This window comes from Thalassophryne amazonica, chromosome 12 (assembly GCF_902500255.1).
Source record: "Thalassophryne amazonica chromosome 12, fThaAma1.1, whole genome shotgun sequence".
Classification (NCBI taxonomy): domain Eukaryota; kingdom Metazoa; phylum Chordata; class Actinopteri; order Batrachoidiformes; family Batrachoididae; genus Thalassophryne; species Thalassophryne amazonica.
The window spans coordinates 33,879,380-33,892,556 of record NC_047114.1 but is presented as its reverse complement, the minus strand read 5'-3'; positions in this window follow the sequence as shown (position 1 = coordinate 33,892,556).

Genomic DNA, 13,177 nt, shown 5'->3' with positions numbered 1-13,177 from the left:
GGCCAGATTTCTAGAAATGAGAGCTGCTCCATCCAAAGTGGGATTGATGCCGTCTCTCCTAACAAGACCAGGTTTTCCCCAGAAGCTTTGCCAATTATCTATGAAGCCCACCTCATTTTTTGGGCACCACACAGACAGCCAGCAATTCAGGGAGAACATGCGGCTAAACGTCACTCCCGGTCCGATTGGGGAGGGGCCCAGAGAAAACTACAGAGTCCGACATTGTTTTTGCAAAGTTACACACCGATTCAATGTTAATTTTAGTGACCTCCGATTGGCGTAACCGGGTGTCATTACTGCCGACGTGAATTACAATCTTACCAAATTTACGCTTAGTCTTAGCCAGCAGTTTCAAATTTCCTTCAATATCGCCTGCTCTGGCCCCCGGAAGACAATTGACTATGGTTGCTGGTGTCGCTAACTTCACATTTCTCAAAACAGAGTTGCCAATAACCAGAGTTTGTTCCTCGGCGGGTGTGTCGCCGAGTGGGGAAAAATGGTTAGAGATGTGAACGGGTTGGCGGTGTACACGCGGCTTCTGTTTAGGACTACGCTTCCTCCTCACAGTCACCCAGTCGGCCTGCTTTCCCGGCTGCTCGGGATCTGCCGGAGGGGAACTAACGGCGGCTAAGCTACCTTGGTCCGCACCGACTACAGGGGCCTGGCTAGCTGTAGGATTTTCCAAGGTGCGGAGCCGAGTCTCCAATTCGCCCAGCCTGGCCTCCAAAGCTACGAATAAGCTACACTTATTACAAGTACCATTACTGCTAAAGGAGGCCGAGGAATAACTAAACATTTCACACCCAGAGCAGAGAAGTGCGGGAGAGACTGGAGAAGCCGCCATGCTAAACCGGCTAAGAGCTAGTAGCTGCGCTAAGCTAGCGGATTCCTAAAAACACACAAACTGAATAATGTGTAAATAATTTAGAGGTGATTCAGCAGAGGGAGTGCTTTAGTTAAGGCACGTGAAGATTACACTGTGAAACAAATCGTTATCTAGTTAACTAGATCAATCTAACTGCGCAGATTAAACAGCTAACAGATACAGCGAAACACCGCTGTGCTCCGGAACAGGAAGTGATACAATACCGCAGTGACAGCCAACCACCAGTAGAGGCAGCGGGAAGAGCCTATGACATAACCATGCTAACGTCCACGGAATGTCTTGTAAATAAGTTCAGAGGTGTTATTGGGTTCCAAAAATAGTGTTTTCAGTTTTAGAAGTGCTTGTTTCTCGTCAGCTTTTACATAATATATGAGAAACATGCATATAAACACACAAACCGAAGCGGTTTTGGAGAGGCCAGCTACTGACATCACAGTGCAGCTCTACTCTAATTGGCTGTCACCCCCGCCACTCAAAAACAAAGTGAACAGATTGAAACAGAATGTGACATTTTTACCTCTTAAAATAGGTCCAAGTTAGCCATCTTTGAACTTGTCCAAGATCTGTGTCCCCAGAATGCTCCCTGTGAATTTGAAGACCCTGGCAGTAGTAGGACTGAACTTACACTGAACACAGTTGGACGGACACAAGCCTTCGCAATACCCAATGGCCATATTTGATGTTCTTGGGTAAAAATCAGTTCTACCTTAGAAGAAAAAGTTTCAGAGAACTCACTGAAAGCCCAGTCTTGCCTCAACATTCATTGTCCGTGATGAGTGTATGTAAATTTCTGACCACGACTGTGTAAGAAAGTGTTTGTCTCAGAATCGGTTCACTTTCAGAGCCTGTTAATGGAGCAGATATGTAAAAAAAATTGCCCAAGATGTTCACATCTGGCAGAAAGTATGCAAATTTGCATATACAGAATCTTTGAAGTATGCTGATTTCAGATTTTTTGCCAGATCCAAGCACTTTTCCCAAGGGATCAGAAGTAACATGAGAATTAAAGACGACCATTGACGTTCATTAGGTTCATTAGATTTCATACTCCAATCTTTGGCACGTCATCACTTTTGAATGTCACTAGGACAGTTTGTCAGTAGGAGTCAGGATAGCTCAGTGGTTAGAGTGTTGTTGTCTGTGAGACCATTTTATCTGCCTATAGAACTTCCCCAAATATTTTTTAACAGTTGTGTACATCTTTCCCAAAGCTGACATCTAAACTGCTTCTGATGTCATCGTGTCAGTAGTTCAAAGACTACAATCTATCTCTCCGGATGTCCCCTGTTTCTTCCTTGGTGATGTCAAACGTGTCAATTGTAAAAAGACGCTGAGAGGTTTCACCCAGTATGTCTCCTGTCCCACTCGGGGGAACAGAATATTGGATCTCTGCTATGGCTCTGTTCAAGGAGCCTATATGTCTGTTGCTGATCCCCCTGTAGGGTTTTCTGATCACAGTGTGGTGCATCTTCTCTCTGCATACAGGCCTGGGCTGCATAGAGACAAAGTGCAGGCTCGTGTGGTTCAGGTGTGGAATGAGGAGAGCACTTTGGCCCTGCAGGGTTGTTTTGACTGTACTGACTGGTCTGTTTTTCAGGAGCAGCAGCATTGATGAACTGACAGATGCTGTATGCAGTTATATCTCCTTCTGTGTGGACACTGTGATCCCAACTATGACAGTTGTTTCTTATCCTAACAATAAGTCTCGGATATCTAAAGGATTGAAACATCTGCGGTGATATGAAGGCATATGCCGAAATTAGGAAGGCTGTACCAGCTGAAATTGTTAAGGCTAAATTTCAGTAGAATAGTAAAACTGAGGCCAAATTTAGTGAATCTTATCTCAGATCTATGTGGGATGGTACGAAACTAATGGCAGTGTTGTGTAAGTGTAGGAACACGGACCCACAATAGGGGGCGCAAATGAACGGACAATGGAGGAATCAAATAACACTGTTTTTACTGTTGTGAAAAAAGGCACAACAAATACAACCGATTACAATATGGAGATTGAGTCTAATTACAACGGTGTCGTGTGGGCAGGCTCGACGATAGGAGACGTCTGTCCAAGTCGAACCGGAACCAACCCGATTTCCTCTGCCACCGAACCCCGGGAATACTGGAGCCGCCAAGTCCCGAATTCCCAGGTGGCCACTGCCTCCGCTCGTCGGATCCGGTACTGCTGGCAGGAAACAGAAACAGTCAGGTGTGGATGCGGCTGCACCCAGCAACACGGAGGGTGGAGAGTCCACCTCCACCTCTCGTCAACAACAATCAAGAAATGTAGGAAGGTGAGTACTTATCCGAACGCTGTCTGGTAGTCAGCTGTCCTACAGATAATCACAAGAACACAATTAAAGTCACACGTATGTGTAGGCTGAGTTGGTTACCTCTTTGGTAAGGCGATATCTCGGCAAATGAGGTGGAGATGCCGTCCTGCTGATATACCTCCTTATTGATTGGGATCAGCTGTCTCCAGTGATGGGTGACAGCTGTCATCCTGGCTGCTCCCGTAAGGCGGCAGCGCCCTCCGGTGCCTGGAGCCCGCACTCCAGGCAGGGCGCCCTCTAGTGGTGGTGGACCAGCAGTACCTCCTCTTCAGCGGCCCACACAACAGGCAGACCTGCATAAAGGCAACAACACTGTGTTTTTAAATGGTTTTAACTCTGATATGATGTTAGGTAATGAATTAAATAGCTTTTATATGATGTTTTCTAACAATGATTTTAATGCAGAAATCAGTCATATGAGGGAGAATTTGGTCAGTGATTCCCCTGCGTTTGATATTGACGTGTCTATGGTCAAATCATTATTTAAACAAACCAAGGTTAGGAAAAGCCCTGGCCCTGAAACATCAGTGGTCAAGTCCTTAAGTCTTGTGCTGGTCAGCTCAGTGAGATCTTCAAAGTGATCTTCACTCAGTCACTCCAGATGCAAACAAGTGCCAAAGATTTTGAAGCACTCTACAATCCTTCCTGTGGCTAAGTGTAAGAACCCTAAGGTCTTAAATGACTTTCGACCTCTAGCTCTTACCTCCTTGGTGATGAAGACCCTTGAGAGGTTGGTTAAGCAGGAGTGACTGAAGCAGGTGGAGGAACAGGTTGATCAGCTCCAGTTTGTTTGGTGTTGAGAGGTGTTGAGGATACAAAACGTACATTGTTAAATTTCCTTTATAAACATCTGGAAACCTCAAAACCCATGCTAGGCTCCTTTTTATTGACTTCTCTTCAGCGTTCAGTACTATTCAGCCCTATCTGATGGCTGAGAAATTTCAGGCTGTTTTTAACTTGAAGCCTAACTTAATTGGTTGGATATTGAAATTTCTGTCCAACAGGTCGCTGTGTCTTCGGGTTAATGGTGTTTTATCCTCAAAAGCTTTTTCTTCCACAGGTTCTCCACAGGGCTGTGTTTTGTCATTGTTGCTTTTTATCTTATATAGTAATGATTGTAGGAGTAAATATGAGACTAGGCACTGTGTGAAATTTGCAGACAACACTGTCATAGTTAGCCTTCTGAATAATGAGGAGGAGGGGCGTGGCCCTGTAGTCGATGATTTTATTGCTTGATGTGAGAACTTTTATCTGTCCATCAATGTTTCTAAGACAAAGGACATGATAATTGATTTTCGTAGATCACAGCACAATGTCTCACAAACTGTTATTCAAAACAGTGATGTTGAGATAGTGGACGAGTACAAATATTTAGGAATCATCATGGACAGCAAATTATCCTTTGAGAGCAACACAGATGCTGTCTGCAAAAAGGCCCAATAGAGACTTTTTTTTTTTTTTTTTTGGATTAAGATGAAATTATTCAGCGTGTGCGGGACTGTGATGACTATGTTTTATCGGTGTTTTATTGAATCAGTCCTAACATTTTGTGTGGTGGTGTAATACGGTAGTCTTCCAATGATCAGCAAGCGTAAGCTAATAAAGCTGGTAAACGTGGCATCTAAAGTGGTCGAGGTACCACTACCACAGCTACAACATATTTATGATAATCGGGTCAGAGGAAAGACAAACCAAATTTTGAACTGCCCTGAGCACCCACTCTTTGGGGAGTTTAATTTGCTCCCCTCTGGCCATCGTTTTAGGCTACCTAACCTAAGGACTAGTCGTGCCAGGGATTCTTTTATTCCTGTGGCTATCAGGAATTTGAATGCATTGGACTGACTTTTTAAAAAATTTTACAGGATTTTTAAATATTGTACTATTTAGTTTTTATTCCTGTCCATGTTTATGATGACAGTTTTTAGTTTTGTATTGTTCATTGGCTTTTGTCATTGGTTTTTGGGGGAAGGAGTGTTTTTATTGTTGAATGTCTTGTGTTGTGTGTATAATTGCTGTGGGCGGCTGGTGATGGTGCTCTGTTGTAGATGTGTTTTGGACATCCTGTTGCACTCTAAATTTCCTTTTTAAGGATAAATAAAGTGAAACTTGAACAATTTTCAGGTGGCTGTTCCTATGTGAAAGGCTTGTTAAAGAGTCTATTTCAGGTTGTTGATAACATAATATTTTTGAAGGCAATAGAAGCTTTGGATAACAATAGGCCTGACACTCTTCTTTCCAATAAATTCTTAACTTGTGTTTGTTATTTTTCAGGATTTGTGGTGCTGGTATCTGGTGGCGGGTGAAATGTAGCAGTAGCATTAAATTAACTTTATTATGAAATAATAACTAATGTATTAATTATTATATATTAATACCTATTATTAATTCAGCATATCAAAATACCCTTGTGTACCAAAATTCAGCAACCTGTGTGTCCAAGATAGTGATGATGAGTGTTTCAACATAGCAGCCATATTGGAATTCAAGATGGCAGCAACCCAATGGTTAAACCTCTTGGATCCGGCAATTTTTGAATTCAACATTTGTATGCAATATTTCACACTTTCTACCAGAAGCAAACATCTTTTTCACATATCTGCACCACTGTATGAAAGAAAACAGGTATCAAAGGCCTGTGTCACATGAGCAGGTCACAGTTGGACCAGTGCCCCTTGGAGTTTTATGGTTGCCTTGCCAACAAAGGTGTATTACCTGTGAGTAGTGACAGAGTCATCATTCTCAGTGGTTCCCATGCTGCAGAGACACCATGTACAGTTCAGTTGATGTTGTGGGAGGAACTTTAAATGTTAAGGTGCAGTAGAGGTGAATCTTCACATGCTTACAGTCAGTAACTTCCTCACTGTGGGTGAAAATGAAACTGTGTACGTGTGTGCTGTTGGAGATCTAACACTGTGTGGCTTCTTGATTTTCCACGTGTGTGTATTAGACCTGAGGAAATGACACTCGCTTTGGGGAACTGTTACCTGACTGTACATGAGCACAGAAACAACTTGACAGAGTGACCCTGCCTGTCCATCACGCTGCTTTAGTCCCATCAGACACCAGCCTCCTGTTCACCACACGTACAGGCCAGTACGGAATGACTGTGTAGTTCTAGCCAGTCTACAAGAAGAAAGCAGCCCTCTGTGGACCCATTGTATCCCAAAATACCAAGTGGTTTTGTTTTTCTTTGGTAAGGAATTCTTTTTGTTCTCTAATATGTGCATATTTCATATGTCATCATTTGGTGTCCTGTGGACACAGTTGTTTAGAATTTGGGGTTTTCAGATGTTTGTATATTTTGTATTACACAAAGCAAAAGACACAAAAATCTATGTTGGTGCTTTTTAAGGTTCAGGATGCTCACTCAGATGTTTAATGGTTTCTAAGGTTTGCTGGCTGTGTTGTTAGCCACAAGCTGTTTTCCTGCCGTGTTTATGTGGAACTTTTGACCGCCAAAATTGGGTTCTCTCATGTTAGGTTCTCCACCAGCTGGCCACCACATTTGAAACATCTCGTACATGCAGCACAGTTGAAGTTAAACCATTATGAGGCCATAAATTATTCCTGTTTCGCCCTTTGAAGATTGGTTGCTGGTTGTTTTGACTGCAGTTTGCTGTCTGACCAACATTTTTTCTTGTATGTCCAGAATTCAGTTCATTTTAATGCCCCAGTTGTAGCTTCTAGTAAGTGCTCACAGCCCAAAATGTTTTAAACATTTATTAGAAAATGTGGTCAAGGCCAGTTAAAGAGAAGTTCAACATTTTTATCCCCCTGGTGTGAAATACGGGAGGATATTGCGAGCAGCATGTCCATCCAGCCGTCCATTTTTCGCTTGTTAGCACAATATCACAAGAACCAGTTGACCAGTTTCATTCATATTTGGCATAAGGGTGTACTTGGGTGTTCCCCAACACCAGTCGATTACGGTGGCCTTAGGGTCAATTTCAAGGTGACAGTGAGATATTCAAGGTATTGATATTGCTACCCTTGTTATCGTGATATCTCAAGAACCAGTTCACCAATTTCTTTCATATTTAGAGTAAGTTTGTACTTGGGTGATCCCTGACACTCATGTTGAATATAAATTGAATCCGTGCAATATTGATAGAGAACGCAAACACAGTTACATGATAATCGGCTCTGTGATTTGATGACAAAGGGCACACTGAAAACATACAAAAGTATTTCTTGTTACCACTGAACAGGTAAAAATGTCATTAAAAGTGACTTTTTTTGGAAGACCGACGTCAGCAGTTGTCTTGTAATGTCCTAGTGGTGAGCAGTGCCACAACACGGGTTGGAGGTAATTGAACAGCCTATAATTTTTTTGCACCTGCGTATAAGTTTTCCCCTCTCCAATCAGCTTTTTAATCAAACTACGCTGTTCTTCTGAACAGTGTCTTGAACATCCCATTTTCCTCAGGCTTTCAAAGAGAAAAGCATGTTCAACAGGTGCTGGCTTCATCCTTAAATAGGGGACACCTGATTCACACCTGTTTGTTCCACAAAATTGACGAACTCACTGACTGAATGCCACACTACTATTATTGTGAACACCCCCTTTTCTACTTTTTTTTTTACTAATAGCCCAATTTCATAGCCTTAAGAGTGTGCATATCATGAATGCTTGGTCTTGTTGGATTTGTGAGAATCTATTGAATCTACTGGTACCTTGTTTCCCATGTAACAGTAAGAAATATACTCAAAACCTGGATTAATCTTTTTAGTCACATAGCACTACTATTGAATTAATTAATTGGCGGTAGTTTTTTGTTTTGCGGTAGGGGATTTGACAACTAGGTTGTTATTCTCCAGTTAATCGTCAGGTATGGGTCAGTGATTTGGAAACTGCAGAGTGGCTCTTTTTGAAGTTGGCGTAAGTCCCCTGGAGGCAAAGCTGCTGCCAAGCACCTAATGTTCAGCCACACACAATGATGTTTTTGGCTTCTGTTTCATTGCAGACAGTATGAACTCAAGATATTTCATGTTTTGTGTGCAAGGTGCTGAACTGGACTTCAGGAGCAGTTTAGGGATTAAAGACCTTTCCCAAGACCCCTTAGTGGCCACATTGTACACACATTACAAAGTCATGGCTGCAGAAGAGGCTATGGATGTCACGATTTTGGCCGGCTCTGGGCTTCAAATCTAATTTTTCCTCCTCCTTTTACCCACCATCTGCCCCAGCTCTGTTTTACTAGTTATTTATCATGGGTTTATTGCATTCTATTTTGCTTTGCTACTTTGTCTCTTTGCTACTTTTATACTTTAGCCATTGTCCAGTTCTGATCTTCTTTTGTTCAGCCAGTTTGTGTTTCCATTGTTTATCATTTGTTATATTATCTGTTGTGCTTTGGTGTCAGGTTTTATCACAGTCTGTTTTACTTTTGGTTTGTTTTACCAAAAGTAAAACAAACTAAGAGTGTTTTTATTGTTGAGTGTCTTGTGTTGTTTCTTAATCAGTTCCAGTTCAGTTTTGTCTTGGTGTTTATCGCCTGGTTTGCTATTGCATTATTTTCTGTCCCTGATTTCCATTTTAGCTCTGTTCTGTTTTTGCCATTTGTTTCCACTCCGCACATCCCATCATGTCTTCGTTCCTCATCTCACGCCCAGTTATTTATGTTCACTTAGCGCCCTGCACCTGCCGTTATGTTTTTCCTCACTTTGATTCCGTGGTCCCATTTCACTCCATCTCTTGCACCAGCTCACGTGTCTTTGTGTATTACATCACTTCAGTTTGTGTACGCCCCTCCTCACAATCTTGTCTGTGCATTATCTTTGTTCACTAGCCCCGCCCCTTCTAGATTGTTCCTCACATGCACCTCCTTTACACCACCTGCTCCTTGCTTCTCACTAATTAGTCCACATGTATTTTAACCCCACAGTCCTTCACTTCCCCACCAGATTGTTGTCTTAGTACACTCTCCAGCCTTTATTCTCAGTCTTGATTTTGTCTTGCCATGTTCCAGATCCTGCTCTGTTGTTTTCGACCATGCCTCTTGTCTTGTCCCAGATACCGGTGTTTGCTCGTGCCTCAGAACCCTGCTTGTTTATGACTGCGTCTCAGCCTGATCCTGCTCGTACCTCTGCCACGCTGACTGATTACATGTGTACCAAACCTAATGCTGGAATAAAGACCATGATTTCTCAATCACCTAAGCTTAGTCTGGGAGTTTGCATTGCGGGTCCAGCCGCCCCTGGTGCTGGGCTGCCGCCAAGCCTGACAATGGATACCTGCCTGCAGCCCTGAACTGTTCCCAACAGAGAATGTGTGTAATATTTTGAAATTAATTATGCATCAACAATAACTCTCTACTATTGCACAACTTAAGATGTGTTTGCAGGAAAACAGTGACACCTGAAAGGCTTCATTGCTTGTTTCCTCACTGCCAAAGCATCTTTTAATTGTTGTGAGAAGGATGAGGAACATTACAAAGTGGTAAATGCTTTAATATCACAAATTTTGGGGAATGTGTTCAGGCCTTAAATGCAGGAATGGATATACAGTGCATCCGGAAAGTATTCACAGCCATTAACTTTTTCCACATTTTGTTATGTCACAACCTTATTACAAAATGGAATAATCCCCCCCCCCCCCCCCAGAATTGTACTCACAACACCCCATAATGACAAATTTATTAAAAATAAGAAACTAAGAAATCTGTTGTGTGGGCCGCTGAAGAGGAGGTACTGCTGGCCCACCACCACCAGATGGCGCCCTGCTTGGAGTGCGGGCTTCAAGCACGAGAGGGCGTCGGAACCACTGGAGTGACAGCTGTCACACATCATCAACACCAGCTGTCACTCATCACCTTCATCCTCCATAAAAGCCGGACTGCAACTCCACCTCCCTGCCGAGAAATCAGCTACCATTCAGGTAATTTTCTCTGCTGAACAAAAACTGAATAATAGTCTGAACTTCTTTTGCAGCCGTTTTCCTGTGGTGTTTGCCTTATCTGTGGGATTGGCGTTTGGTGTGATCAGTGACGGCTTCGCTTCACACCCCAACCAGATAAGTGGTTAGACAGGAGCTGCACGAGTGTGTGATTGGAGGTGGAGGTTTTCCCTCCTGGAGGATTCAAACACCGGAGGATTGCTGGGTGTGTATTCACACACCCACCACTAACTGTTTCTGTTTCTGCCAGCAGTACCGGGTCTGACTGCTGAAGACAGTGGCCACCTGGGGCGCAGGGCTTGGCGGCTCCGGTGTTCTTCAGATCCGTTGGTGGTGGAAGCTGTGTGGGATCCGGCTCTTCTCTCGCCAGACGTCTTCTATCTTCGAGCCTGCCCACACGTCACCTTGTGTATAATTGACAATCCACAATATTGTTATTGTCTGTAATTCGTTGTGCGATTCACAACATTAAATTGTTACTTTTTGGCTTATCCATTGTCCGTTCATTAACAGGATTTCTCGGCCAATGTCATGGATCCCGAGGGGCGTCAACCAGAGCTTGAACAGCCAATGGAAGAGCGAGGTGCACAGGCGCCAGCAGGAGGCGTGTTAGGTGAGCTGCAGCAAATTCTAACCGCTTTCACTGCTCGGTTGGATTTGGTAACAGAGCAGAACGTTATTCTCAATCGGAGGATGGAGGCTCTCACCGCCAGGGTGGAGGCGCGCGATCAAAGCGCTGCTGCAGCACCTCCTCCTGCTGGTCCCATGTCAGACACAGACGTTCCACTGGTCGTTCAACGACCCCCCCCACCGTCCCCTGAAGCATACATAAGCCCTGCAGAGCCGTACGGAGGTTGTGTCGAGACGTGCGCGGACTTCCTAATGCAGTGTTCGCTCGTCTTTGCACAGCGTCCCGTCATGTACGCGTCAGACGCTAGCCGGGTGGCTTATGTCATTAATCTGCTTCGAGGAGAGGCACGCACCTGGGCTACGGCGCTCTGGGAGCAGAACTCACGGCTCCAAACATCATACGCTGGGTTTGTAAGGGAGTTCAAACAGGTTTTTGATCATCCCAACAGAGGCGAGACCGCTTCGAGCGTGCTACTGTCAAAGAGACAGGGGCGCCGGAGTGCAGCCGAGTATGCAGTCGACTTCCGCATCGCGGCTGCGAGGTCCGGCTGGAATACCGTTGCACTCCGCGCCGCCTTCATAAACGGACTGTCTCCGGTCCTGAAGGAGCATCTGCTGGCTAAGGAGGAACTGCGGGATTTTGACGGGCTTGTCGACCTGGTTATACGCTTAGACAACCGCTTAGAGAAACACCGTCGGGAGCAGGGCGGGGGGCGTGACCGGGCACGAGCCGTCCCTCTTCCTTCCGGGTCCGAAAGGGTGCCGTCGTCCCCACGCTCCACAGCCAGAGGGCCCCGTGTGGCAACAGCTCCCCCTGCTGACACAGCCCGTGACATTGGTTGTGTCTGGGAATCACAGGGAGGAGATTGTGTTTTATGTAACACCTTCTACCTCCCGAGTGATTTTGGGTTTTCCATGGGTGTTGAAACAATCCCCGGATTGATTGGCCGTCTGGGGTTGTGATGCAGTAGAGCGAAACCTGCCACCAGGAATGTTTAGGATCCTCGGTTCCACCAGGTGTGACAGCTAAGGAGGAGGTCAAAGTCCCCCCCAATCTGATGGCGGTACCGGAGGAGTACCACGATCTTGCTGATGTCTTCAGCAAAGATCTGGCACTCGCCCTTCCCCCGCACCGACCGTACGATTGCGCCATCGATTTGATCCCGGGCGCTGAGTATCCATCCAGCAAGCTGTACAACCTCTCACGTCCGGAACGCGAATCAATGGAGACCTACATCCGGGACTCCTTAGCTGCCGGGTTGATCCGGAACTCCACCTCCCCGATGGGCGCGGGTTTCTTTTTTGTGGGTAAGAAGGACGGCGGACTCCGTCCATGCATCGATTACAGAGGGCTGAACGAGATTACGGTTCGCAATCGATACCCATTACCCCTGTTGGATTCGGTGTTCACGCCCCTGCATGGAGCCCAAATATTCACCAAACTCGATCTTAGGAATGCGTACCACCTGGTTCGGATCCGGAAGGGAGACGAGTGGAAGACGGCATTTAACACCCCCTTAGGTCACTTTGAGTACCTGGTCATGCCGTTCGGCCTCACAAACGCCCCCGCGACGTTCCAAGCGTTGGTTAATGACGTCTTGCAGGACTTCCTGCATCGGTTTGTCTTCGTATATCTTCGTATATCTAGACGACATACTCATCTTTTCTCCGGACCTTGAGACTCATGTCCAGCATGTCAGGTCCTGCAGCGGTTGTTGGAGAACCGGCTGTTTGTGAAGGGCGAGAAGTGTGAGTTCCACCGCACTTCTTTGTCCTTCCTGGGGTTCATCATCTCCTCCAACTCCGTTGCCCCTGATCCGGCCAAGGTTGCGGCAGTGAGAGATTGGCCCCAACCAACAAGCCGTAGGAAGCTGCAACAGTTTCTCGGCTTTGCAAATTTCTACAGGAGGTTCATTAAGGGCTACAGTCAGGTTGTTAGCCCCCTGACAGCCCTGACCTCCACTAAGGTCCCCTTCACCTGGTCGGATCGGTGCGAAGCCGCGTTTAGGGAGTTGAAATGCCGGTTCTCCTCTGCACCAGTTCTGGTGCAGCCTGATCCTAATCGCCAGTTCATAGTTGAAGTGGATGCCTCTGACTCAGGGATAGGAGCCATGCTGTCCCAGAGCGGGGAGTCCGATAAGGTTCTCCACCCTTGTGCCTATTTTTCCCACAGGTTGACCCCGGCTGAGAGGAATTATGACGTCGGCAATCGGGAACTCCTGGCAGTGAAGGAGGCTCTTGAAGAGTGGAGACACCTGTTGGAGGGAGCGACGGTGCCCTTCACGGTTTTCACGGACCATCGGAACCTGGAGTACATCCGGACCGCCAAGCGGCTGAACCCCAGGCAAGCCCGCTGGTCACTGTTCTTCGGGCGCTTTGACTTCCAGATTACATTCCGCCCCGGGACCAAGAACCAACGATCGGATGCCCTGTCCC